The sequence below is a fragment of the Medicago sativa genome, chromosome 1 (assembly GCF_051527215.1).
Source record: "Medicago sativa cultivar Bolivia chromosome 1, Bolivia_mono, whole genome shotgun sequence".
Lineage (NCBI taxonomy): Eukaryota > Viridiplantae > Streptophyta > Magnoliopsida > Fabales > Fabaceae > Medicago > Medicago sativa.
Genome location: NC_140749.1, coordinates 53553253 through 53557941, shown reverse-complemented (window position 1 = coordinate 53557941; position 4689 = coordinate 53553253). Strand labels below are relative to the sequence as shown.

General features: G+C 38.8%; 1 non-coding gene across 1 annotated transcript; it reads right to left on the bottom strand.

Moving 5' to 3' along the window:
• Positions 1-2262: 2262 nt before the first annotated feature.
• On the bottom strand, positions 2263-2369 carry LOC146955357 (small nucleolar RNA R71). The gene has a single exon (XR_015025117.1). It is a non-coding gene; the product is annotated as a small nucleolar RNA R71 (small nucleolar RNA).
• Between the last annotated feature and the right edge of the window lie 2320 nt (positions 2370-4689).

Sequence of the window (4689 nt, the reverse complement as noted above, 5' to 3'; positions counted from 1 at the left end):
TAGGTTCACATATCATGTTTTAAATCAAGGGACATCGAGGAACAAGTTCAACCTTCATATTTATCAAAATTGTAACCATATAGGCTCAAATCTCGTTTTCACGACAAGGGACATTTCAATACTTTCATTTTACCGAATACGAAACCGAAAAGGTTCACATATCATGTTTCGCATCAAGGAACATCGAGGGACATGTTCAGCCTTCGTATTTATCAAACTTGTAACCATATAAGCGAAAATCTCGTTTTTACGACAAGGGTCATCTTATTACTCTCTGTTTACCAAATTTAGAGCCAAATAGGTTCAAATATTATGTTATGCATCAAAGGACATCGAGGGACAAATTCAACATTTATATTTATCAAGCTTTTAACCATATAGGTTAAAATCTCATTTTTGCGATAAGGATCATTCCAATACTTCCATTTTACCGAATACATGATGAGTCATAGATAGTATTATTTATTGCCTTATTTAGTTTAGTTTTATTTTAGATTTGATTTTATTTTATTGCATTTTATTTTAGTTTAGAATATTTTACTTCAAATTGTGTTTTATTTTATTTTAGGAATAAATATATGGTGGAAGGTGCCTTGGAGCAAAAGAAAGAGGACTGGAGCAAAATACAGCGCAAGAATACGAAGATACGGGGCAAAAATACATTTCCCCTTACCAGAAGCTTGGCACGGCCCGTGCCAACATGTGGCACGGCCGTGCCCGTCCCCAGAACCACTTTTGCTGCTTTTTCTTCAAGGCCAAGTTACCCTGTTGCAGCTTTACCGTTTTATCCTTTTAGTTGCTTAGTTTCTAAGTCGAATGTAAAGCTATAAATAGAGTAGCTCTCCACCATAAACAATCATCCTTTACTTTGTTTATTTCAATTGCAATTTTAATAAAAGTCTTTTATTTCTCTTTTACTTTCTTTGCAATTTATTTTACCGTATTTCTCTCTTCTTCCTCCATGTCTACGATGAACATGAGTGAGTAGACTTCTTAGTCTTAGGATTATTGGGGAGTCTAATGACTCAGTCCTAAACAAAACATGTCTAAACCCTAATTTCTATGTAACCCTAATTTCTAATCTAGATTCACCGTCTTAACGTGGATTAACAATTATCAAACTGTGGAAGCGAAAGCGGAGGGTTTGATAATCGTTAATCCATCATCCCAAACATCAATTCATAAAGCGAGAGCGGAGTCTTGATGTTGGAACAAGTGAATCTAGACAATAGTTGCAAAACAGTGAAATAGTCTTTGCAACTATTGAGACAAAGAGTAGTTTCAATCCTCTATGCATCTTCTAGTAATCATGTCAGTGAAATAGGCTTGGTTGCTAGAAGTAAACTCTCACCGGACTTTCATCGGAAAGGTGAGGGGCTAAGGGAAACCGGTCTTTAGAAATTAGTGTGTAAACCATGAAATTAGAAGTTTAGGTTTTGTCTAGTGAAGGATTAGTTATTAAGATGAACCAATGATCCTAAGGCCCCTTTATTATTATTGTTTTTACCTTCAGCAATCAAACCCTTTCTAATCAACTTTCTCTCCTCTAATCATTCATTAAAAGTTAATTAAATTGACCAACTCCCTAGCGGAACGATACTCTACTTACTACTATTACTTCGATAGGCCGTGCGCTTGCGGTTTGGCTCTATCAAGTTTTTGGCGCCGTTGCCGGGGAGTTAACTAATTTGATTAGCTTTTTCTTAGTGATTAGAATTCTCTCTTCTTCTTTCTCTTTTCTTTTTCTTTTTATTTTTTTAAACTTTTTATTTTTCTGTTATCGTTAACTTCTTGGGTTCTCAACCTTGTATGCGAAGAACTAGAAATCAAGCGGTATTCATACCCGAGATCGAAAGGTTCTTACATAGAAGGAGGAGAGCAGCACAAAATAACACCGCCATGGCCAATCGCACTCTCAAAGAGTATGCAACGCCGTCTACGGCTGAGCCACAAGCTGTTATTGTGTACCCAACGGTTGAGGATGACAACTTTGAAATCAAGCCTGCCCTACTTAACTTGGTGCAGCAAAACCAATTCTCGGGATCCCCCATAGAGGATCCCAATCTTCACATCTCTGTTTTCCTACGAATTAGTGGAACCATGAAGGAGAACCAAGAGGCCGTAAGACTTCATCTCTTTCCCTTTTCCTTAAGGGATAGAGCTAGCGCTTGGTTCCATTCCCTCGAAGTCGGTTCCATTACTTCATGGGATCAGATGAGGCAAGCATTCCTTGCCCGTTTCTTTCCACCATCTAAAACCGCTAAACTTAGAGACCAAATCACACGGTTCAATCAAAAAGATGGGGAATCTCTCTATGAGGCGTGGGAGCGTTTCAAAGAAATGCTAAGACTTTGTCCCCACCATGGCCTAGAGAAGTGGCTTATAGTCCACACTTTTTATAATGGCTTGTCTTATACCACTAAGATGTCTGTTGATGCAGCTGCAGGTGGAGCACTTATGAACAAAAACTACACGGAGGCGTATGCCCTAATTGAAGACATGGCTCAAAATCATTACAAATGGACCGACGAGAGAGCCATCTCTAGTTCTTCATCCTCCAAAAAGGAGGCAGGTATACACGAAGTCTCTAACTATGATCACCTTGCCTCTAAAATTGATACACTAACTGAAAAACTTGAAAAATTCAATGTTAGTGCTATCAATTCTGCATCTACTCCTTCTTGTGAAATATGTGGTATAGCTGGTCATGCTGGTGTTGATTGCCAACTAGGTAGTGCTACTAATGGTGTTGAGCAAATGAATTATGCTCAATACAACCAAGGGATGCGACAAAATCAAAATTTTTATAAAAACCAAAATCTCTATGGACAAGTAGCACCACCCGGTTATGCAAACAACCAAAGATTCACTCAAAAATCCAATTTGGAAATTTTGTTGGAAAATTCTATTGCCAACCAAAACAAACAACTCCAAGAACTTAAAAACCAAACTGGATTTCTGAATGATTCTCTTTCCAAGCTCAATACCAAGGTTGATTCTATTGCTACTCACTCTAAAATGCTTGAAACACAAATCGCCCAAATAGCCCAACAAGTGGCTACATCTTCCCAAACACCGGGAATCTTTCCTGGTCAAACCGAAGCCAACCCCAAAGCCCAAGTTAATGTCATATCTTTTAGGGGTAGTAAGTTAGGTGAAACTTTTGCTAAGGTTAAAAACATTGGGAAAGAAAATGTCAAGCCCTTAGGTGATAAAGTTGTGATAGAAGAAGCTAAACCACTTGAAGAAAACAAAACTCCATCCCCCTTAAATCCCGAAAAGCTTAAACTAGAGGGTAAATTTGAAAAATTTGTTAACATACTTAGGAAGATTTGCATTAAACTTCCCTTTGCTGAAGCTTTGTCTAGGATGCCTCTTTATGCCAAGTTTTTAAAGGAAATTTTTTCAAAGAAAAGGGCTATAGAGCATAATGAGACAATAGCCTTGGCTAAGGAAACTAGTGCAATCATCCAAGAAGCACCCCCTAAGCTTAGAGATCCAGGTAGCTTTGCCATACCATGTGAAATTGGGAATGAATCCATAAACAAAGCCTTATGTGACTTAGGAGCTAGTGTTAGTTTGCTGCCTTTGTCCCTGCTTAAAAGGATAGGGATAGGAGAGTTGAAACCTACCGAGATGGAATTAAAAATAGCTGATCGTTCTACCATGAAACTTGGTAGGATCGTCTTTCAAGTGAGTGATAAGATGGTAGGATTTGAGTTGGAAAACGTTATGAAAGGTCCCGCTCTTTACTCTTGTTGCATGCTTAACGATCATGTTGTGAAAGAACGTTTTATAGCGCCATCTACACAACATGATATCTTTGATCCATTCTAAGGACTCTTTCTAACCGTCAAGCTAATGACATTAAAAGAGCGCTTCGTGGGAGGCAACCCACGCATTTAATTGTTTTTGTTTTGTTTTTCTTTGTTTTAATTTGTTTTGTAGGTAATTGTCCAAGTATGATTCGAGAAAAATCAAGAAAATGAAAAATTTTGAAGTCCCTCTGACCAGAGTGTTGGCACGGCCCGTGCTGGATCTGGCACGGCCGTGCCAGTGTATTTGAAGAAAAGAAGGTTGGGAGCCACAGAAAGTTGGCACGGCCCGTGCCAAGGTTGGCACGGCCGTGCCCGTGTTCTGGCCTTTTTAAACCAAATTTTTCTTCTTCTTCTCCATTCATTCTCAAACCACAAACCTCTCTCTACCTTCAAACTTCTCTCTAAACCTCCATAACCTTCAAACCTTCAAACCTCCATATCTCACTCAATTCTTCATCAATCTACTCCATTCTTTCACCAATCAATCACAAACTTCATCCAAAACAAAAATCACCAATCAAAAACAACTTTCATCCACCCAAACCCATAATTCACCAAAACCCTAATCCTTCAAAACCTAACCCAATCACCACAAAACCTCAACCAATCTCCATAACTAAACCCATAAACCTTACTCAAACATCAACCCCATTCCAAAACCAACCCTTTCCACTCAAATTCTCATCAAAACCCTAACCTTCACCAAAACCCCAAAGTCAAACCAAGGTCAAAGTTCTAATGGCTTCACGAAGGAGCGGCAAGGAACCGGCAACATCCTCCGGAGGACCACCGTCAAAGAAAAGAGCACCGGCAAAGAATCATGGCATCACCTTCAAGGATAACAACCAAAAAGAAAGGTATAAAATCCTTA